At 47.8% G+C, this 23,854-nt stretch overlaps 1 protein-coding gene across 1 annotated transcript in view; it reads left to right on the forward strand.

The window, feature by feature from the left end:
* The first annotated feature begins 983 nt into the window (after positions 1-983).
* Positions 984-23,854, forward strand: part of LOC106613153 (protocadherin Fat 3) — a 354,754-nt gene continuing 331,883 nt past the window's right edge. The window contains exon 1 of the mRNA XM_045724739.1: positions 984-1,148. The gene's annotated coding sequence lies outside the window, so the exon portion shown is untranslated. The remainder of the gene's footprint in view (positions 1,149-23,854) is intronic.

The following is a 23,854-nucleotide window of genomic DNA, read 5'->3' on the forward strand; positions in this document are numbered from 1 at the left end:
GGCAGTCGGTGCTATATCTAAACTTCAGTGGCAGTCGGTGCTATATCTAAACTTCAGTGGCAGTCGGTGCTATATCTAAACCTCAGTGGCAGTCGGTGCTATATCTAAACTTCAGTGGCAGTCGGTGCTATATCTAAACTTCAGTGGCAGTCGGTGCTATATCTAAACTTCAGTGGCAGTCGGTGCCGTTTAAGGTGAGGGAGGATTCTTTTTTTTTTCATGAGCACGGCCTTATTTCTATTACAGCATATTGGATGACTGTCATTCAAATTCCATTCACCCAGTTCAATGTAACATTGATAGGTTTAGGCTACTGCATGATGCTCGAATGTTCCCTATACCCATCATGAGGTTGCTACAACCTAGCCTATGAATGAAAGTTTACAACATAGGTGCACACAGGTTGAGAGAACATTTTGAGGTGACAGTGACACATGGACAGACAGTGACACATTCAATACATCTGCATCTAGGTGATCTAGGGAACTCCACTGCTAAACTTCTACTCCTCACACGCACCTATCATATCTAACCCATCTCTGTTCCCCCAAAGTCTCATTCGTCAAGCCTTAATAACTCCTACACAGATGGTTTATAAATGATTTATAAACACATGCCATACTATAGGCTTTAAGGAATAGGCCTGTAACAGCTTTACACATTGCTATGCTAAATGTGGCATATGCTACCCTTTACATAGCATAGTATTTTTATATCATTCACATGTTCATTTTGCTTCTCTGCTTTAAAATAGACCAAATGCCTTTCCCAGTGAAATATGAATAGTACATCAATGTTCTGTCCTTACTGATGAGTTCAGAAAACTGTGACTAATATGGTCGGTTGCGTTGGCGTTGGTTCCGATCCTGTCATGTCATGCAGTGATTTATTTATTTTCTGTTTGTACTCCGGTAGGCTGCGCTGTGCCCGCGCATCCCTCCGCGCCCCTCACTCTCCGCGCCCCCCTCTACTGTGCTACTGCTCCAGCACCACTGCACGAGAGTAGATTTGAAGCACATTGCGGAGTGGAGGCTAGCTGAACGCGGACTACTGCTGCTGGACTGATTGGAGCGTTCCTTTACAACTTCTATGGATACTTCAAAGTAGCTAAGAGTTACGACAAAACGGATTTTACACAGAATGGAAGGGTAAGTTGTATTCGTTTCAAATGAATGAAAAATGTTGCTGCAGATATCGAGAGTGAAAGTCGGCTGCAGTAACCTAGTCATTCATTAGCTAGCAGCCGAGCTAGTCCTATTCATTAAACCCGATGATGAGTGAGTGAATGTGGTGCGGGGGCTTGCTTGGAATGCGGTAAACGGGCTTGGAAGGTTGCATTCGCAGGTTTTTAAACAGCACGGATGAGTTTGATGGGAGGGAAGGGGAGAGTATAGACCCGCTAAATATTAACAAATACAGCGGCGGCTTTTCATCAATATTTGCCCTCCAGCCCCCTCGCATTTGGATCTGTTGCTCGCTGATTTAAATGTATATGACAGGCTGGTCGATATTGTGCAGCGGGGAGGGTAGACACTCGTTGCTGGTTGCGACATTAGGGCACGGTTCCCCAGGGAACGCGAAAGGGAAAGTTGTTGGGAGGTTTTTTTCAGCGTATTTGTAATGGAGGAAATAGCTTTTCAAATGCCCAGGACAGTGTCCCAGCCATGAAGAAAGTTGCAAGCATGCGGGGTGAGAACTCAAGTCGGCGACGGTGCAAACCCCGACCAAGAAATATGACATCTCCGGCATTGTGTAGGAAGGAGCTGAAGAATCAAGTTGAACGATGCATCTACGGTGGTATACATCTGCACCGAACATAACCCCCAAATTAAATATCAGATAGTGTAAATGATAAATATGTCTAGATATATCCTATGTCACAGTAAATGATGGGGTGCAGGTGCATCTCGCTATAGCCCTACTCAACAAGAATACGGAACATGGCTCGTAATGGCAGGGAAATAGGGGACTTGACATGAAGAGTTTAATGTAGGGAAACGTGCTGTTTTGAAAGGAACCTAATGTAGTGTATGTATAGAATACAACCCATATAATTTCCTATTAATAATATACTCTGGTAGTAGCCTAACCTATGGTTTTGCAAAAGCCCACATAGCGGTGGGTTGTAAAGGGGCACTTGCGTGCGCGGCACTTAAATTATCTGGCAACATGGCTCGCTCTCTCTTCGGGAAATTTAAGTAAAAAGGTTGAGCTTGAAATGTTTTGCCTGCACCACGAAGCCCAGTGCCCCAGCAAATGACCATTGGCTTACACTGCAGCAAAGTATTGTTGAATGAATGGATCAATTGGTATTATCTTAGCCACGCTGTAAATATAAGCAGCGCACCCCACGGCTTGCCTGAGACTGGAATGTGGGCACCAATATAATAGACCATTCTTCACGAGCTGATGCATGGCTGTCCGGTCCAAAACGTTCTTCAAACCAATGTGTGAGTGAGTGACACCCTGAATATAATTGATGCTGGTTGGATACTTATATATGGACAATGCATCTATGACGTTAAGAATAATATTCAAAATGTATCTGCTGTCCAAATTGTTAGTATCCAAACTCAGCAGCCACACAATGGATGGACAAAGTACCGTTTAGTTATCGACGTGAGGCATGAAAATAGAAGTCCTGACGCACAGACGTCTGTCTGTCCATCTGCTTCGAGTACTCCGTGGGCGTTGAGCATGAAGAACACTAACGGTGTGTGTTTTAGCGCGCTCACTGGAAGGTGTTTTCCTGGCAGTTTTATGGTGGTTATAAGGGTTGTTATATTGTGGAAATATTAAATCCAGCCTTGTTTAGCCATATCAGCAGAATTGTGCCTACGGTTTTTGTGGCGGAGCCGCAATTATTCCTTAATTATCTATCAATTCACAATTTCTCTGGGAAAACGATCCTAATGCCATAGAGCATTGACATTGGACATATTTTGTTTAGACTAATAGGGTTACTTTGTGTCTCTGTGTGTGCAACAACTACGGTTTGGAATAGGGTTGGGATGTGGTTGTGTGCTTTCCTTTTGACTCTCTCTCTCTCTCTCTCTCTCTCTCTCTCTCTCTCTCTCTCTCTCTCTCTCTCTCTCTCTCTCTCTCTCTCTCTCTCTCCTCTCTCTCTCTGTGTGAGCGTGTGCGTTTTGCTTAGTGATCGCGGCTCCGCTCTCCAAGAGAGAGGAAGGGACACGGCGTCTCACCTTTCGGCGAGGCAGGCAGGGCAGGCCACCAAACAGCTGTCTGTTGCCTTGCTTCGTCGGGCTGCGTTACACCGCGCTGCTTCCCCCTCTGGTACCTCAACCTGTTTCCCCACACAGACACACAGTAATGTTGGTCTGATTTGAGCCATGCGGTGCTGGTGCTCTAAAGAAAAGTGAGATTCAGTGAATGACCTCTCCACCTCAGGTAGTTCAGTGGTAAGCAGCCTGCCAGTATTGACCTACAGATGCAGCCTCACAAGGAGAACTCACTCGGCCCCTCCTCTTCTCTTATTCTCCACTGCTCTCCCCTTCACTCTCCCCTCCACTCTATAGACTGGGCTAAAATTCTCACACCCGCCTCTCCTCCTCCTCTCTCTCTACTCCTAACCCCCCCTTCTCCAACTCCCCTCCCCTGCTCACTACTGCTCTAAAGACTGGGCTGAAATGCCTACACCTTCTCCCCCCCTCTACTCCTCTTGACCCCCCTTACTTCATCCCTCTCTCTCCTTCATCCCTTGCTCGCGGGTCTCCTGGGGGTTGATGAGCGTCTGTTCGTGCCAAATGCCAACACTGTCTGGAGTGACCCCCCCCTTTCTCCCACTCTCAAGCTTCTCTCTCCCCCTCTTCTCTTCAGTGAGGAGGGGGATGGCAGCTGTTGTGTGCTGCTGTTTTGTCCCCTCTGTTTGTGCTATTGTGTGTGTGTGTGTGTGTGTGTGTGTGTGTGTGTGTGTGTGTGTGTGTGTGTGTGTGTGTGTGTGTGTGTGTGTGTGTGTGTGTGTGTGTGTGTGTGTGTGTGTGTGTGTGTGTGTGCGCACGCTACCGCGTTTGTGTCATTGTTCTCTGCAACTGCTGGAATGCACTTGAATGCTGTTCTGTCAATGTATGAGGTCCTCCAGATTCCCAAACGTATAGCCCACTTCTAATCTAAACATGGGCTATGGATCTTTATCCCCCACCAACTCTCTTTCTCTCTCTTTCACTCTCCTGCTACTTTTCCTACTCCTCATGTTCAACTCAATTTCAATGCTTTGAAAATGCTCTTAATAAGGTCCTATGTATGTACCAACATGTGAATACAATACAACAGTATCACTACACAGGTATAGGAGAGAGTTCATGTAAGTGTTATCCAGTAGGCTAATCTGACACTAGATCTTTGGCCAGAGGCACTTTTATTAATAGGAGATTGTCATGGCTGGAAGGTTTTGCGTTGCTCTGTAAGATATTATGAGTTCATGACTAAGCCCAAGGTTGTTCAGTAGTGGTTTGGTGTTTTGTTGACTTTTATGATTGGTGAGACTTCCAAGGAGACAGTGGCGATTGGCTCAGAATTATCTTCCTGTTTGTCGCCATTGGATTTGGCCAATGATCTTTCTGGGATGGCTTTCTGATCCAACACTCGACTGAGGTGTGACAGTGAAATGACAGCCAGACAAGAGTGTTTCATATCTGTTACATGGCATGTTACAAGAAGTGGCAAATGGTGTCAAATTCAATTGTAGCCAAAGGGAGTAAGCTATTATTTCCTTGTTGTTCAGTTGGCTGATTCTCATGTGATGGATGGCTTGGCTCTGTATGCGTCGCTGTGTGTGTGTGTGTGTGTGTGTGTGTGCGTGTGTAGAGTGTGTGTGTGTGTGTGTGTGTCTGTGTGTGGTTTGTGTGTGTGTGTTTGTGTGTGTGTGTGTGTGTTTGTTAGAGCCAGGTTATTGGTTTGCTTGTCATCTAGACTATGTAATAAGACTTTATGCAGCACTGTGCAATAGCCCTATTGGGAATGTGTGTCTGTGTGTCTTTCTCTGTGTGTGTCTTTCTCTCTGTGTGTGTGTGTGTGTGTGTCGTGTGTGTGTGTGTGTGTGTGTGTGTGTGTGTGTGTGTGTGTGTGTGTGTGTGTGTGTGTGTGTGTGTGTGTGTGTGTGTGTGTGTGTGTGTGTGTGTGTGTGTGTATCTGTCTGCGTGTGTGTATCTGTCTGTGTGTGTGTGTGTATCTGTCTGCGTGTGTGTATCTGTCTGTGTGTGTGTGTGTGTGTATGCCACTCCCTCCTCACCACAGAGTTTAATTTAAAAATCAGAGAGCACTGGTTTGGGAAAGTTCCCACCGCAGGGAATTGACTTTTGGACAGAGAAGCAGCGTACCTTACAATCTCCAAAGACAGGCCTGGTTAAATAATGATGCCTAAATTATATTAGCAGAGCTACAATTATTCACAAGTAATGACTTATGTCAGCTTTCCTATTGGCTTGGGGGAAAATAAATGAGAATGTTTAATTGATGTTTTCTGCTCACTCCGCCAGAAGTTCATCTCGCTGTGTGTGTTTGTGTGTGTGTGATTGTGTGTGTGTGAATGAGGAAGGTGTGTGTGTGCCTGACTGTGTATATGTGTGTGTGTGTGTGCTTTTGTGTATGTCTGTGTCTGCCTGTATGTGTGCTAGTGTGCGCGTGTGTGTGTGTGTGTGTGTGTGTATGTGTCTGCCTGTGTGTGTGTGCCTGTGTGAGAGTGTGTATAAGTGGAGAATTACAAAGGAGTAAAAAGGACTCCTCTCTATGTGTGAATAAATGGCACACTAAATGAATAGCAGTGGACATTGTTTAACATGACAAAGAGATTACTGGTAATTATTCCATTGACTGATTGTCGGTCAGGCCTTCTATAGAAAGGGTCTTTATTTGAATTACAGCAATTAATTTGCTGCTGTTGGACCTGATTGAGGAGTCCATCCATATCGTGGTATGTTCATTTCCTGGTGTGATGGATCATGAACGTTGGGGTCTTGCTGAGATGGAGGGAAGTAGAGAATGATAAAGAAGGAAATAAATGCATTGATGACAGTAATGTTGTTTAGTGTTATTCTTTGGGGTGTCCTCTAGGACTGAAGTGATAGGCTCTACCCTCATAGGCACGTTAAGTCAACTAGAAAGACTGAAGAGGATACTAATGAAGAGGGAACTGGGGAGTGTAGAGTATTGAAAGTGAAAACACACACTATGACTACTAGTCAGCATAATGCATAGACATTCCCCGGCCTTGCCACCCTAACCCAGTATCCAGCGTGTGTTGTAGTGCCAGTGGAGCGCTGTGCAGACAGCATGGCGTGACGTGATGCAGTGTTGCCCAAGCAAGCAGTATTCCTTACATGCACCTGGGTGCCCTGCCCTGTCATGCTGTGTGGAGCTCACTGGCTGACTGGCTGACTGACTGGCTGGCTGGTTGACTGACTGGCTGGCTGGTGCCAGGGCAGAATGGTATCAAGCCTCTCTGCCTCCATGACGTTGTGTGTCCCTGCCATCCTGATCATTGGAGCCGGTCCCTGTCCAATGTGTCTCTGGGGCAGAGGAGCGGTAGGGCAGGGGGACAGGGAGACAGGAGCAGGAGGGCAGGGGGACAGGGAGACAGGAGCAGGAGGGCAGGGGGACAGGGAGACAGGAGCAGGAGGGCAGGGGGACAGGGAGACAGGAGCAGGGGGACAGGGAGACAGGGAGACAGAGGAGCAGTAGGGCAGGGGGACAGGGAGACAGGAGCAGGGGGACAGGGAGACAGAGGAGCAGTAGGGCAGGGGGACAGGGAGACAGGAGCAGGGGGACAGGGAGACAGAGGAGCAGTAGGGCAGTGGGACAGGGAGACAGGGAGACAGGAGCAGGAGGGCAGGGAGACAGGGGGGCAGGGAGACAGGAGCAGGAGGGCAGGGGACAGGGAGACAGGAGCAGGAGGGCAGGGGGACAGGGAGACAGGGGGGCAGGGAGACAGGAGCAGGAGGGCAGGGGGACAGGGAGACAGGGAGACAGAGGAGCAGGAGGGCAGGGGACAGGGAGACAGGGAGACAGAGGAGCCTGAGGGCAGGGGGACAGGGAGACAGGGGGGCAGGGAGACAGGAGCAGGAGGGCAGGGGGACAGGGAGACAGAGGAGCAGGAGGGCAGGCGGACAGGGAGACAAGGGGACAGGGAGACAGGGAGACAGGGAGACAGAGGAGCAGGAGGGCAGGGGGACAGGGAGACAGGGGGACAGGGAGACAGGAGCAGGAGGGCAGGGGGACAGGGAGACAGAGGAGCAGTAGGGCAGGGAGACAGGGGACAGGGAGAAAGGGGAGCAGTAGGGCAGGGGGACAGGGAGACAGAGGAGCAGTAGGGCAGGGAGACAGGGAGACAAGGGAGACAAGGGCAGGGGAGCAGGAGGGCAGGGGACAGGGAGACAGGGGCAGGAGGGCAGGGGGACAGGGAGACAGGGGAGCAGGTGGGCAGGGGGACAGGGAGACAGGAGCAGGAGGGCAGGGGGACAGGGGGACAGGGGAGCAGTAGGGCAGGGGGACAGGGAGACAGGGGCAGGGGAGCAGGAGGGCAGGGAGACAGGGAGACAAGGGCAGGGGAGCAGGAGGGCAGGGGACAGGGAGACAGGGGAGCAGGAGGGCAGGGAGACAGGGAGACAGGGGCAGGAGGGCAGGGGGACAGGGAGACAGGGGAGCAGGTGGGCAGGGGGACAGGGAGACAGGAGCAGGAGGGCAGGGGGACAGGGAGACAGGAGCAGGAGGGCAGGGGGACAGGGAGACAGGGGCATGGGAGCAGGAGGGCAGGGGGACAGGGGCAGGGGACAGGGAGACAGGGGAGCAGTAGGGCAGGGGGACAGGAGGACAGGGGAGCAGGAGGGCAGGGGGACAGGGGGACAGGGAGAAAGGGGAGCAGTAGGGCAGGGGGACAGGGAGACAGAGGAGCAGTAGGGCAGGGAGACAGGGAGACAAGGGAGACAAGGGCAGGGGAGCAGGAGGGCAGGGGACAGGGAGACAGGGGAGCAGGAGGGCAGGGAGACAGGGAGACAGGGGCAGGAGGGCAGGGGGACAGGGAGACAGGGGAGCAGGTGGGCAGGGGGACAGGGAGACAGGAGCAGGAGGGCAGGGGGACAGGGAGACAGGAGCAGGAGGGCAGGGGGACAGGGAGACAGGAGCAGGAGGGCAGGGGGACAGGGAGACAGGAGCAGGGGGACAGGGAGACAGGGAGACAGAGGAGCAGTAGGGCAGGGGGACAGGGAGACAGGAGCAGGGGGACAGGGAGACAGAGGAGCAGTAGGGCAGGGGGACAGGGAGACAGGAGCAGGGGGACAGGGAGACAGAGGAGCAGTAGGGCAGTGGGACAGGGAGACAGGGAGACAGGAGCAGGAGGGCAGGGAGACAGGGGGGCAGGGAGACAGGAGCAGGAGGGCAGGGGGACAGGGAGACAGGAGCAGGAGGGCAGGGGGACAGGGAGACAGGGGGGCAGGGAGACAGGAGCAGGAGGGCAGGGGGACAGGGAGACAGGGAGACAGAGGAGCAGGAGGGCAGGGGGACAGGGAGACAGGGAGACAGAGGAGCCTGAGGGCAGGGGGACAGGGAGACAGGGGGGCAGGGAGACAGGAGCAGGAGGGCAGGGGGACAGGGAGACAGAGGAGCAGGAGGGCAGGCGGACAGGGAGACAAGGGGACAGGGAGACAGGGAGACAGAGGAGCAGGAGGGCAGGGGGACAGGGAGACAGGGGGACAGGGAGACAGGAGCAGGAGGGCAGGGGGACAGGGAGACAGAGGAGCAGTAGGGCAGGGAGACAGGGGACAGGGAGAAAGGGGAGCAGTAGGGCAGGGGGACAGGGAGACAGAGGAGCAGTAGGGCAGGGAGACAAGGGAGACAAGGGCAGGGGAGCAGGAGGGCAGGGGACAGGGAGACAGGGGCAGGAGGGCAGGGGGACAGGGAGACAGGGGAGCAGGTGGGCAGGGGGACAGGGAGACAGGAGCAGGAGGGCAGGGGACAGGGGGACAGGGGAGCAGTAGGGCAGGGGGACAGGGAGACAGGGGCAGGGGAGCAGGAGGGCAGGGAGACAGGGAGACAAGGGCAGGGGGGCAGGGGACAGGGAGACAGGGGAGCAGGAGGGCAGGGAGACAGGGAGACAGGGGCAGGAGGGCAGGGGGACAGGGAGACAGGGGAGCAGGTGGGCAGGGGGACAGGGAGACAGGAGCAGGAGGGCAGGGGGACAGGGAGACAGGAGCAGGAGGGCAGGGGGACAGGGAGACAGGGGCATGGGAGCAGGAGGGCAGGGGACAGGGGCAGGGGACAGGGAGACAGGGGAGCAGTAGGGCAGGGGGACAGGAGGACAGGGGAGCAGGAGGGCAGGGGGACAGGGGGACAGGGAGACAGGGGAGCAGTAGGGCAGGGGGACAGGGAGACAGGGGAGCAGTAGTGCAGGGGGACAGGGGAGCAGGAGGGCAGGGGGACAGGGAGACAGGGGAGCAGGAGGGCAGGGAGACAGGGAGACAGGGGAGCAGGAGGGCAGGGAGACAGGGGCAGGAGGGCAGGGGGACAGGGAGACAGGGGCAGGGGAGCTGGGGGGCCAGGGATGCAGGGATGGGGGAAGTAGTGCATGGAGACAGGGAAAGGGGGGCAGGCTGCAGTTTGGCCTATCAATCACACAGCAGACTGGACCAGCAGGGCACCACCAGCAGTGCAAGCATAGAGCTTTGAACAGCTATTAAATGACCGTTTCTTTTTCAGATGTAGGATTTATTTTGATCACCCTGTTGCAAGATAACTTTCCTGTAGTGTATTTGAGGTTTAAAATGGTTTCTGAAGTTTGTAATTTCCACTTTTTAATTTCAGACCTTTACCTTACGAAATATGTGTCAACCTCTACAAAAATGTCCATTAATTATATGTCAAATAATAATTCACATTTCCCGTTGCTGTAGAGTAATTATTTTGCTGTAGCAAACTGGCTAAAATTAAGATCCTACATCTGTAGCTTGCTACCGGTAAATTATTGTGTTTTTCCTTTGATTTCTTTCTTTGGCGGGGTGCAAAGGCCAGGTCCGTAGCTAAATATGAAGTCACCGATGTCCGGACCTCGTTAATGTTTTTGAATAATACAATAAATAAATAAAACATACTTATATTTTAGGCACGCTTTTGGGGTCTCAGCTTACTGTTGAGAGATACAATAGTAGAATACACAAGGTACAATTTAGAAACTTGGTTGTGCATCAGCAGGCTTTCTCTTGTTAAACAGCGCCTTCAGAAAGTATTCACACCCCTTGACTTATGCCACATTTTGTTGTGTTACAGCCTGAATTCAAAGTGGATTAAATCTTTTTTTTTTTCTTTCTCACCCATCTACACATTAAGCCGCAATATCAAAGTGAAAACATGTTTAGCTAATTCATTGAAAATGAAATATCTCATTTACATAAGTATTCATACCCCTGAGTCAATACTTTGTAGAAGCACATTTGGCAGCGATTACAGCTGTCTTTCTGGGTAAGTCTCTAAGTGCCTTCCACACCTGGATTGTGCAACATAAGTCCATTATTCTTTTCAAAATTCTTCAAGCTCTGTCAAATTGGTTGTTGATCATTGCTAGACAACCATTTTCAGGTCTTGCCATAGATTTTCAATTTCACTTACGTCTTCTACGTAAGCAACTCCAGTGTAGATTTGGCCTTGTGTTTTAGGTTATTGTCCTGCTGAAAGGTGAATTCATCTCCCGGTGTTTGTTAGAAAGCAGAATGAATCAGGTTTTCTTATAGGATTTTGACTGTGCTTAGCTCCATTCTGTAATTTTTTTATCCTGAAAAACTCCACAGTGCTTAACGATTACAATCATACCCATAACATGATGCAGCAACCACTATGCTTGAAAATATGGAGAATGGTACTCAGTAATGTATTGTATTGTATTTGTCCCAAACTTAGCACTTCATATTGAGGACAAAACATGTACTTATTTAGGTTTGCCATTACAAAGGGGTTGAATATTGACTCAAGACATTTTAGCTTTTCATTTTGAATGAATTTGTAAACATTTTTTAAAACATAATTCCACTTTGACATTATGGGGTATTGTGTGTAGGCCAGTGACATTTTTTTCTCTCAATTTAATCCATTTTAAATTCAGGCAGTAACACAACACAATGGGGGAAAGATCAAGTGGTGTGAATACTTTCTGAAGGCACTGTATTTCATTCACTGACAGTCACTCAATGAACCCAGAAGTATGATTTTTTTTAGAGTGGTAAATTAGTCTAGCTAGTCTAGCCAGCTACAGTTGAAGTCAGAAGTTTACATACACCTTAGCCAAATACATTTAAACTCAGTTTTTCACAATTCCTGACATTTAATCCTAGTAAAAAGTGCCTGTCTTAGGGTCAGTTAGGATCACCACTTTATTTTAAGAATGTGAAATGTCAGAATAATAGTAGAGAGAATGATTTATTTCAGCTTTTATTTCTTTCATCACATTCCCAATGGGTCAGAAGTTTACATACACTCAATTAGTATTTGGTAGCATTGCCTTTAAATTGTTTAACTTGGGCCAAACGTTTCGGGTAGCCTTCCACAAGCTTCCCACAATAAGTTGGGTGAATTTTAGCCATTCCTCCTGACAGAGCTGGTGTAACTGAGTCAGGCTTGTAGGCCTCCTTGCTCGCACACGCTTTTTCAGTTCTGCCCACACATTTTCTATGGGATTGAGGTCAGGGCTTTGTGATGGCCACTCCAATACCTTGACTTTCTTGTCCTTAAGCCATTTTGCCACAACTTTGGAAGTATGCTTGGGGTCATTGTCCATTTGGAAGACCCATTTGCGACCAAGCTTTAACTTCCTGACTGATGTTTTGAGATATTGCTTCAATATATCCACATAATTGTCCTCCTCATGCTGCCATCTATTTTGTGAAGTGCACCAGTCCCTCCTGCAGCAAAGCACCCCCACAGCATGATGCTGCCACCCACGTGCTTCACGGTTGGGATGGTGTTCTTCGGCTTGCAAGCCTCCCCCTTTTTCCTCCAAACATAAAAATGGTCATTATGGCCAAACAGTTATATTTTTGTTTCATGAGACCAGAGGACATTTCTCCAAAAAGTACGATCTTTGTCCCCATGTGCAGTTGCAAACCGTAGTCTGGCTTTTTTATGGCGGTTTTGGAGCAGTGGCTTCTTCCTTGCTGAGTGGCCTTTCAGGTTATGTCGATATCGGACTCGTTTTACTGTGGATACATATACTTTTGTACCTGTTTCCTCCAGCATCTTCACAAGGTCCTTTGCTTTTGTCCTGGGATTGATTTGCACTTTTCGCGCCAAAGTACGTTCATCTCTTGGAGACAGAATGCGTCTCCTTCCTGTGTGGTATGACGGCTGCGTGGTCCTATGTTGTTTATACTTGTGTACTATTGTTTGAACAGATGAACGTGTACCTTGAGGTGTTTGGAAATTGCTCCCAAGGATGAACCAGACTTGTGGAGGTTTACCATTTTTTTCTGAGTTCTTGGCAGATGTATTTTTATTTTCCCATGATGTCAAGCAAAGAGGCACTGAGTTTGAAGGTAGGCCTTGAAGTACATCCACAGGTACACCTCCAATTGACTCAAATTATATCAATTAGCCTGTCAGAAGCTTCTAAAGCCATGACATAATTTTCTGGAATTTTCCAAGCTGTTTAAAGGCACAGTCAACATAGTGTATGTAAACTTCTGACCCACTGGAATTCTGATACAGTGAATTATAATTGAAATAATCTGTCTGTAAACAATTGTTGGAAAAATGACTTGTGTCATCCACAAAGTAGATGTCCTAACTGACTTGCCAAAACTATAGTTTGTTAACAAGAAATTTGTGGAGTGGTTGAAAAACGAGTTTTAATGACTCCAATCTAAGTGAATGTACACTTCTGACTTCAACTGTGTCTAAACTTGTTGTAATCATGGCCGAAATACCGACCGGCACGCAGGGCAAGTGCCCAGGGGCCATGACCTCCAGGGGGCCCCCATTGATTTTGTTAGTCACTCTCACGCAGATATCAAATCAAATCAAGTCAAAGTTTATTTGTCACTTGCGCCTAATACAACCTTACAGTGAAATGCTTACTTACAGGCTCTAACCAATAGTGCGAAAAAAAAGGTATGTGTGTGTGTGTGTGTGTGTGTGTGTGTGTGTGTGTGTGTGTGTGTGTGTGTGTGTGTGTGTGTGTGTGTGTGTGTAGGTAAGTAAAGAAATAAAACAACAGTAAAAAGACATTTGAAAATAAGAGTAGCAAGGCTATATACAGACACCGGTTAGACAGGCTTATTGAGGTAGTATGTACATGTAGGTATGGTTAACCTCTATGGGCTAGGTGGGACGCTAGCGTCCCCCCCGTGGTGCACTCCATCAACAGCAGGTGCATTTCAAGAGCGGCAAATTTGAATCCAAATAAATGTCAAAATTCACATTTTTCAAACATACAACTATTTTACACCCTTTGAAAGATAAACATCTCCTTAATCTAACCACGTTTTACGATTTCAAAAAGGTTTTACGGCGAAAGCATAAATTTAGAGTATGTTAGGACAGTACATTTACAAGAGTTGTGTGTAATGTTTTGTCAATTCAAAGACAGGGTCACCAAAACCATAAAACCAGCTAAAATGATGCACTAACCTTTTACAATCTCCATCAGATGACACTCCTAGGACATTATGTTAGACAATGCATGCATTTTTAGTTCTATCAAGTTCATATTTATATCCAAAAACAGCGTTTTACTATGGCATTGATGTTGAGGAAATCGTTTCCCTCCAATAACCGGCAGTCAAGTCAACACCACAAATTAAATAATTAAAATTAGAAAACATTGGTAAAATATTATATTGTCATTTAAAGAATTATAGATTTACATCTCTTGAACGCAATCAACTTGCCAGATTTAAAAATAACCTTACTGGGAAATCACACTTTGCATGTTGGGGAGATCTAAAATCGAAAATACTATGTAAATAATCCATTACCTTTGATTCTCTTCATCAGATGTCACTTCCAGGTATCACAGGTCCATAACGAATGTAGTTTTGTTCAAAAAAGCTCATCATTTATGTCCAAAAATCTCCGTCTTGTTAGCACATGATCTAAGCCAGCCGGACTTCTCGTCATGAACAAGGGGAAAAAATATATTTACGTTCGTTCAAACATGTCAAACGTTGTATAGCATAAATCATTAGGGCCTTTTTTAACCAGAACATGAATAATATTCAAGGTGGACGAATGCATACTCTTTTATAACGTATTGGAACGAGGGTACCCAACATGAACTCGCGCGCCAGGTGTCTAATAGGCCATCATCGTTCCATGGCTCTTGTTCGGTCAGATCTCCCTCCAGAAGACTCAAAACACTTTGTAAAGGCTGGTGACATCTAGTGGAAGCAATAGGAAGTGCCAAAATATTCCTCAGCCCCTGTGTTTTTCAATGGGATAGGTTTAAAGGTAATACAACACATCAGGTATCCACTTCCTGTCAGAAAATATCTCAGGGTTTTGCCTGCCAAATGAGTTCTGTTATACTCACAGACACCATTCAAACAGTTTTAGAAACTTTAGAGTGTTTTCTATCCATATATAATAAGTATATGCATATTCTAGTTACTGGGTAGGATTAGTAACCAGATTAAATCGGGTACATTTTTTTTATCCAGCCGTGCAAATACTGCCCCCTAGCCCTAACAGGTTAAAGTTACTATGCATATATGATGAACAGAGAGTAGCAGTAGCGTATAAAGAGGGGTTGGCGGGTGGCGGGACACATTGCAGATAGCCCGGTTAGCCAATGTGCGGGAGCACTGGTTGGTCGGGCCAATTGAGGTAGTATGTACATATGTACATGAATGTATAGTTAAAGTGACTGTGCATGTATGATAAACAGAGATTAGCAGCAGCGTAAAAGAAGGGTTGGGGGGCACACAATGCAAATAGTCCGTTTAGCCATTTGATTACCTGTTCAGGAGTCTTATGGCTTGGGGGTAAAAAGTATTGAGAAGCCTTTTTGTCCTAGACATGGCACTCCAGTACCGCTTGCCATGCGGTAGTAGAGAGAACAGTCTATGACTGGGGTGGCTGGGGTCTTTGACAATTTTTAGGGCCTTCCTCTGACACCGCCTGGTGTAGAGGTCCTGGATGGCAGGCAGCTTTGCCCCAGTGATGTACTGGGCCGTACGCACTACCCTCTGAAGTGCCTTGCGGTCAGAGGCCGAGCAATTGCCTTACCAGGCGGTGATGCATCTGGTCAGGATGCTCTCGATGTTGCAGCTGTAGAACCTTTTGAGGATCTCAGGACTCATGCCAAATCTTTTTAGTTTCCTGAGGGGGAATAGGCTTTGTCGTGCCCTCTTCACGACTGTCATGGTGTATTTGGACCATTCTAGTTTGTTGTTGATGTGGATACCAAGGAATTTGAAGCTCTCAACCTGCTCCACTACAGCCCCGTCGATGAGAATGGGGACGTGCTCGGTGCTCCTTTTCCTGTAGTCCACAATCATCTCCTTAGTGTTGGTTATGTTGAGGGATAGGTTGTTATTCTGGCACCACCCGGCCAGGTCTCTGACCTCCTCCCTATAGGCTGTCTCGTCGTTGTCGGTGATCAGGCCTACCACTGTTGTGTCGTCTGCAAACTTAATGATGGTGTTGGAGTCGTGCCTGGCCATGCAGTCGTGGGTGAACAGGGAGTACAGGAGGGGACAGAGCACGCACCCCTGGGGAGCTCCAGTGTTGAGGATCAGTGTCACGCTCTGACCATAGAGAGCCCTTTGTTCTCTATGGTGTAGTAGGTCAGGGCGTGACTAGGGGGTGTTCTAGTTTATATTTTCTATGTTGGTGTTTTGTATGGTTCCCAATTAGAGGCAGCTGGTAATCGTTGCCTCTAATTGGGGATCATATTTAGGTAGCTGTTTTTCCACCTGTGTTTGTGGGATATTGTTTTGAGTGAGTACATGTAGCACCACTGATGTCACGGTCCGTTGTTTGTTTCTTGTTTTGTTTGAAAGTTTCACTAAAATAAAGATGTGGAACGTTAATCACGCTGCGCCTTGGTCCGTCTCTCCACACAACCGTGACAATCAGTGTGGCAGATGTGTTGCTCCCTACCCTCACCACCTGGGGGCGGCCGTCAGGAAGTCCAGGATCCAGTTGCAGAGGGAGGTGTTTAGTCCCAGGTTCCTTAGCTTAGTGATGAGCTTTGAGGGTACTATGGTGTTGAACGCTGAGCTGTAGTCAATGAATAGCATTCTCACATAGGTGTTCCTTTTGTCCAGGTGGGAAAGGGCAGTGTGGAGTGCAATAGAGATTGCATCATCTGTGGATCTGTTTGGGCGGTATGCAAATTGGAGTGGGTCTAGGGTTTCTGGGATAATGGTGTTGATGTGAGCCATGACCAGCCTTTCAAAGCACTTCATGGCTACGGACGTGAGTGCTACAGGTCTGTAGTCATTTAGGCAGGTTGCCTTTGTGATCTTGGGCACAGGGACTATGGTGGTCTGCTTGAAGCATGTTGGTATTACAGACTCAATCAGGGACATGTTGAAAATGTCACTGAAGACACCTGCCAGTTGGTCAGTACATGCCCGGAGCACACGTCCTGGTAATCCGTCTGGCCCCGCAGCCTTGTGTATGTTGACCTGTTTAAAGGTCTTACTCACGTCGGCTACGGAGAGCGTGATCACACATGATGCTCTCATGCATGCCTCAGTGTTGCTTGCCTCGAAGCGAGCATAGAAGTGATTTAGCTCGTCTGGTAGGCTCAAAAGTTGATAGAGATTTGGTAGAACTGATTTAACCTGTTAGGGCTAGGGGGCAGTATTGACACGGCTGGATAAAAAACATACCCGATTTAATCTGGTTACCACTCCTAACCAGTAACTAGAATATGCATATACTTATTACATATGGATAGAAAACACCCTAGATCAAGGGACACTGGGCTTATGCGCGTGACCCGACCGCCCCCGCCTTTGGGATTCTTTCCTCTGTTTGCCGAAAAAGAGATTCCCTGTCGGAATATTATCGCTTTTCTACGAGAAAAAATTGATTTTAAACAGCGGTTGACATGCTTCGAAGTACGGTAATGGAATATTTAGAATTTTATTGTCACGAATTGCGCCATGCGCGCGACACTTCTTTACTATTTCGGATAGTGTCTGGAACGCACGAACAAAACGCCGCTATTCGGATATAACGATGGATTATTTTGGACCAAACCAACATTTGTTATTGAAGTAGCAGTCCTGGGTGTGCATTCTGACGAAGACAACAAAAGGTAATCAAACTTTTATAATAGTAAATATGATTATGGTGAGTGCTAAACTTGCCGGGTGTCTAAATAGCTAGCCCGTGATGCCTGGGCTATGTACTTAGAATATTGCAAAATGTGCTTTCACCAAAAAGCTATTTTAAAATCGGACATATCGAGTGCATAGAGGAGGTCTGTATCTATAATTCTTAAAATAATTGTTATGCTTTTTGTGAACGTTTATCGTGAGTAATTTAGTAAAATGTTAGCGAATTCCCCGGAAGTTTGCGGGGGTATGCTAGTTCTGAACGTCACATGCTAATGTAAAAAGCTGGTTTTTGATATAAATATGAACTTGATTGAACAAAACATGCATGTATTGTATAACATAATGTCCTAGGGTTGTCATCTGATGAAGATCATCAAAGGTGAGTGCTGCATTTAGCTGTCTTCTGGGTTTTGGTGACATTATATGCTGGCTTGAAAAATGGGTGTCTGATTATTTCTGGCTTGGTACTCTGCTGACATAATCTAATGTTTTGCTTTCGTTGTAAAGCCTTTTTGAAATCGGACAGTGTGGTTAGATTAACGAGAGTCTTGTCTTTAAATAGCTGTAAAATAGTCATATGTTTGAGAAATTGAAGTAATAGGATTTTTAAGGTTTTGAAAATCGCGCCACAGGCTGCCAGTGGCTGTTACGCAAGCGTCCCACCTAGCCCATAGAGGTTAAGTGTCCCTGCATTAAAGTCTCCGGCCACTAGGAGCGCCGCCTCTATCATATCAACATGGCATAAGTCAAGGCACAATATGTAGAATTGCAGGAAATTAGCTGTTAATAATTAAACTGCAACAACAACAAAAAAGTTATGTAAAGCAAACGTATTTGTTTACCTTGTTAATAAAACAAAATTTATGCTAACAGATCCCTCTGTATGTATTAAATTATAGTTTTAATCACCAATCCCGGTGCTTAGTTAACCTGTTGGGGGTAGGGGGCAGTATTGACACGGCCGGATAAAAAACGTACCCGATTTAATCTGGTTACTACTCCTGCCCAGTAACTAGAATATGCATATCATTATTGGCTTTGGATAGAAAACACTCCAACGTTTCTAAAACTGTTTGAATGGTGTCTGTGAGTATAACAGAACTCAAATGGCAGGTCAAAACCTGAGAGATTCCTTTACAGGAAGTGGCCTGTCTGACCATTTATTGGCTTTCTTTGACATCTCTTTCCAAAACTTAGGATCTCTGCGGTAACGTGACACTTCCCACGGCTCCAATAGGCTCTCAGAGCCCGGGAAAAACCTGAATGTCGTCATTCCAGCCCCAGGCTGAAACACATTATCGCCTTTCTCAAGTGGCCGATCAAGGGACAGTGGGCTTAGGCACGTGCACTGGCCGCCCCCGTCTTTCTGTTTTTTCCTCTGTTTACCGAAAAGGAGATTCCCGGTCGGAATATTATCGCTTTTTTACGAGATAAATTGCATAAAAATTTATTTTAAACAGAGGTTGACATGCTTCGAAGTACGGTAATGGAATATTTAGAATTTTTTTTTCACGAATTGCGCCATGCTCGTAACCCTGATTTACCATTTGAGCTATACATTCTAGAACGCTGGTGTTGAGCTATATATTCTAGAATGCTGGTGTTGAGCTATAGATTCTAGAACGCTGGTGTTGAGCTATATATTCTAGAATGCTGGTGTTGAGCTATAGATTCTAGAATGCTGGTGTTGAGCTATAGACTCTAGAATGCTGGTGTTGAGCTATAGATTCTAGAACACTGAATTTGAGCTATAGATTCTAGAACGCTGATGTTGAGCTATAGATTCTAGAACGCTGGTGTTGAGCTATATATTCTAGAATGCTGGTGTTGAGCTATAGATTCTAGAATGCTGATGTTGAGCTATAGATTCTAGAACACTGGTGTTGAGCTATAGATTCTAGAACGCTGGTGTTGAGCTATAGATTCTAGAACGCTGGTGTTGAGCTATATATTCTAGAATGCTGGTGTTGAGCTATAGATTCTAGAACGCTGGTGTTGAGCTATAGATTCCAGAACACTGATGTTGAGCTATAGATTCTAGAACACTGGTGTTGCTAACGACAATAACAAAGGGCCACCAGTGTTTTTTGAGCGCGTTTGGCTCGATGATGCAGTGTCCGACAAGCTGCTATTAACTTCTGCTCTTTTTGTTCAAACATGACTACTCAATCAACCTTGGCCATTCCTTCCTTCTCTGAACCGTAGATTCATTCAATTTTTTGATAGATGTTGTTGTTTAGAGCAAGAGACCTTGTCGCCCGGAAATGGGAAAATTGTCCATTTAAAGTGTAGCGTGGGGTTGGGATCGATAGCTCGTTAGAACGCCGTTTGATGAGCTTCCGTGGGGAAGGTAATTCAGCTATAAACCGTCTGGAATGGATTCAGTGCCCCACCACTTTCTCTTCTCTCTCTCTCTCTCTCTCTCTCTCTCTCTCTCTCTCTCTCTCTCTCTCTCTCTCTCTTTCCCTCCCTCTCTCTTTCCCTCCCTCTCTCTTTCCCTCCCTCTCTCTTTCTCTCTCCTTTTCGTTCCCTCTCTCTTTCCTTCCCTCTCTCTTTCCTTCCCTCTCCCTCTCTCTTTCCTTCCCTCTGCCTCTCTCTTTCCCTCTCCCTCTCTTTCCCTCCCTCTCTCTTTCCCTCTCTCTTTCCCTCTCCCTCTCTCTTTCCCTCTCCTTCTCTCTATCCCTCTCCTTCTCTCTTTCCCTCTCCCTCTCTTTCCCTCCCTCTCTCTTTCCCTCCATCTCTCTTTCTAGCTGCAAAAAGCTTGAAAAAAAAGCATTGATTGGTTGCGCATTCTTTCTCTTTACTGGCCTGCTGCTGCTCAGACAAGGGGAGATGAGATAAACTGATTGTGTGTGTTTGTGACTGTGTGTGTTTCCTCACTACTAGTTCCCTTGGGGCAGTGAGTAGCAGGCCTGTACAGACCTACAGGAGCAGAGATTGCTCAGTCAGCCAGTCTACCTACCTCGGTGTCTTTGTGTTAGCTGTTAGCTGGTGCTGTGTCTGCCAGTTCGTCTAGGTTTCTTTAACAATGTGTGGGTATTCTGGGTAGGTTACTTACTGTACATGGGACTTTAAATTTGTGTCAGTGATTGTTAATGCAAGTTTGTTTGCTCTACCTCATTGGCTTACAATAATGGGTGTGTCTATGTGTGTGTCAGGATGTCTATCTGCAGTGTGTGTGTGGGGTGTGTGTGTGTGTGTGTGTGTGTGTGTGTGTGTGTGTGTGTGTGTGTGTGTGTGTGTGTGTGTGTGTGTGTGTGTGTGTGTGTGTGTGTGTGTGTGTGTGTGTGTGTGTGAGACGCTGTGGGAGTGGAAGCTCTGTAAACACAGAAGCTTCCTAGTGTTAGCTGGAACAGTAATTGACTTCAGCACTGTGTTATTGTAGTGGGGCAGCAAGTCCTGTCAGGTCCTCACTGATCAAACTATTACTGATCCTACTGGTACGTCTACAACAACTAGCACAGAGAGAGAGAGAGAGAGAGAGAGAGAAATGGGGGGTGAGAGCCAGGGATAGTGTAGGGGAGAGGTAGAGTGAGGGGTCGGGCGAGAGGGGAAGCGGTAGTGAGTAGGAAAGTGAGAGGTAGAGAGAGAAAGAGAAAGAGAGAGAGGCAAGGCTTATGAGGGGAAGTGTGTGGCAGAGGTAAAGAGAGAGATTCTGAGAGAGCATTATAGAAAAAGAGAGTAAGAGAGAGTCAAAGCTGCTCGGTCATGGAAAACGATTTCATGAAGCTCCCGACGACTTTGCGTCCAGAGTCAGTTTGGAACGCGGTAGTGAGTGTTGATACCAAGGACAGATTATTTTTTATACGCTTCATCACACGGCGGTCCCGTTCTGGGAGCTTGTGTGGCCTACCACTTCGCGGCTGAGCCGTTGTTGCTCCTAGATGTTTCCACTTCACAATGACAGCACTTAAAGCTGACCGGGGAAGCTTTAGCAGGGCAGAAATTGTTGGAAAGGTGGTATCCTATGACGGTGCCACGTTGAAAGTCACTGAGCTCTTCAGTAAGGCCATTCTACAGTACTGCCAATGTTTGTCTCTGGAGATTGTATGGCTGTGAGCGGGTGTGGCTGAAATAGCAGAATCCACTAATTGAAGGAGTGTCCACATACTTTTGTATATATAGTGTATCTGTGCGTGAGCAATTGATGGAGTGAGTTGCTTGTATGTGTGCTGGAATATCAGTGTGTGTAGTGTGTAGAGCCCTGCATAAGAATAACATACAAAGGTCCACTCAGATAGTCCATGTAACCATTTTGAAAGTATTCTGTTAGCTATTTAGCAGTCTTATGGCTTGGGGACAGAAGCTGTTCAGGAGCCTGTTGGTGACAGACTTAATGCACTGGTACCGCTTGCCATGCTGAAGTTGAGCGACATGGCTCAGACTCGTTCAGTCTGACATATGGATCGTTTGAGTCATGTCCAGGTGTTGTTTTGTCATGTGGCTGTCCCTTTTCATTCATCAGTTTAAGTTTAATGTGTCGCTGTGATCTTTCTAGGTCACATACAGGTAAGTAAATGGTTAAATGTGCAGGGTGACACACACACACTCACTTTTGCTTCTCGTCGGACGGGTGCAATTATGCAATGGACCATCGTCCAGGAGCACTCTCCTTCTCTCTCTCTCTCTCTCTCTCTCTCTCTCTCTCTCTCTCTCTCTCTCTCTCTCTTTGTCTCTTCCCCTTCCTAGGCCTGTGTTCAGTGAGAGAGTAAACATTGTCTGGTGTGGTGCAGGCAGCAGGAAGGCCTATCTGGGGCAGCCCGTCACACTTCAACTGCTCCTGTCACAAACCCTCCTCTCCCCTCCTCTCACCTGCTCTCCCCTGCTCTCCCCTCCTATCCCCTGCTCTCCCCTCCTCTCCCCTGCTCTCCCCTCCTCTCCCCTGCTCTCCCCTCCTCTCCCCTCCTCTCCCCTGCTCTCCCCTCCTCTCCCCTGCTCTCCCCTCCTCTCCCCTCCTCTCACCTGCTCTCCCCTGCTCTCCCCTCCTATCCCCTGCTCTCCCCTCCTCTCCCCTGCTCTCCCCTCCTCTCCCCTGCTCTCCTCTCCCCTCCTCTCCCCTGCTCTCCCCTCCTCTCCCCTCCTATCCCCTCCTCCTCTTCTCTCTCCCAGCCCCTCCTCTTCTCTCTGTCAGCCCCTCCTCCTCTTCTTTCTGCCAGTCCCTCGCCCTCTTCACTCTGCCAGCCCCTCCTCCTCTTCACTCTGCCAGCCCCTCCTCCTCTTCACTCTGCCAGCCCCTCCTCCTCTTCACTCTGCCAGCCCCTCCTCCTCTTCACTCTGCCAGCCCCTCCTCATCTTCACTCTGCCAGCCCCTCCTCTTCACTCTGCCAGCCCCTCCTCCTCTTCACTCTGCCAGCCCCTCCTCCTCTTCACTCTGCCAGCCCCTCCTCCTCTTCACTCTGCCAGCCCCTCCTCCTCTTCACTCTGCCAGCCCCTCCTCATCTTCACTCTGCCAGCCCCTCCTCTTCACTCTGCCAGCCCCTCCTCCTCTTCACTCTGCCAGCCCCTCCTCATCTTCACTCTGCCAGCCCCTCCTCTTCACTCTGCCAGCCCCTCCTCCTCTTCACTCTGCCAGCCCCTCCTCCTCTTCACTCTGCCAGCCCCTCCTCCTCTTCACTCTGCCAGCCCCTCCTCCTCTTCACTCTGCCAGCCCCTCCTCCTCTTCACTCTGCCAGCCCCTCCTCCTCTTCACTCTGCCAGCCCCTCCTCATCTTCACTCTGCCAGCCCCTCCTCCTCTTCACTCTGCCAGCCCCTCCTCCTATTCTGACTCTTCTTCTCTCTGTCCTCCCCCTCTACTCCTTCTCTCCCATCAGATAATGGCTTATGCCATGGTCCCCCTATCACTGAAGCTGTGAGGAATCACTTTAGGAAGTGGACATGGAGGTGTGTGTGTGGGGGGACCAGGCAAGACCAGCCAAGGCCAGAGCTCTACTCTAATCAGTCCCCAGAGGGTTGTGTAGCGTTGCTCCTTCTGACAGTGGTAAAAACCCCTCTCTCTCACACACACACACACACACACACACACACACACACACACACACACACACACACACACACACACACACACACACACACACACACACAGTCTTGTACAGCTAATATTGTGGGGACACACAATTCAGTCCCATTCAAAATCCTATTTTCCCTAACCCCTAAACATAACCTATACTCTTACCCTAACCTTAACCCTAACCCTAACCTTAACCTAATAATCTAACCTTAACCCTAAACCTAACCCTAGCTCCTAACCCTAACACTAATTCTAACCCTTACACTAATTCTAACCCTTACACTAATTCTAACCGTAACCCTAAGCCCTTCTCTCCACCTTTTTAATATAGTCTACCTCTCTGGCTTTGATTCTGCTAAATGGATTTTTGAACAGGCACATACGGAGCCTTGCATATTTGTTCATACTGGTCAGGAGATGATTTAAGAGAGCTGTGGTTGTGATATAGCCTAGCTTTGCTGATGGATCTAACTCAACTCTGCAAAATGTACAATGGAGCTAGCTAGCGCTTTGCTACTAAGTTCTAACCATGAAGAATCTAAGCTACTGCTTGGTTAACCATAA

The sequence above is a fragment of the Salmo salar genome, chromosome ssa09, assembly GCF_905237065.1.
Source record: "Salmo salar chromosome ssa09, Ssal_v3.1, whole genome shotgun sequence".
Classification (NCBI taxonomy): Eukaryota; Metazoa; Chordata; class Actinopteri; order Salmoniformes; family Salmonidae; genus Salmo; species Salmo salar.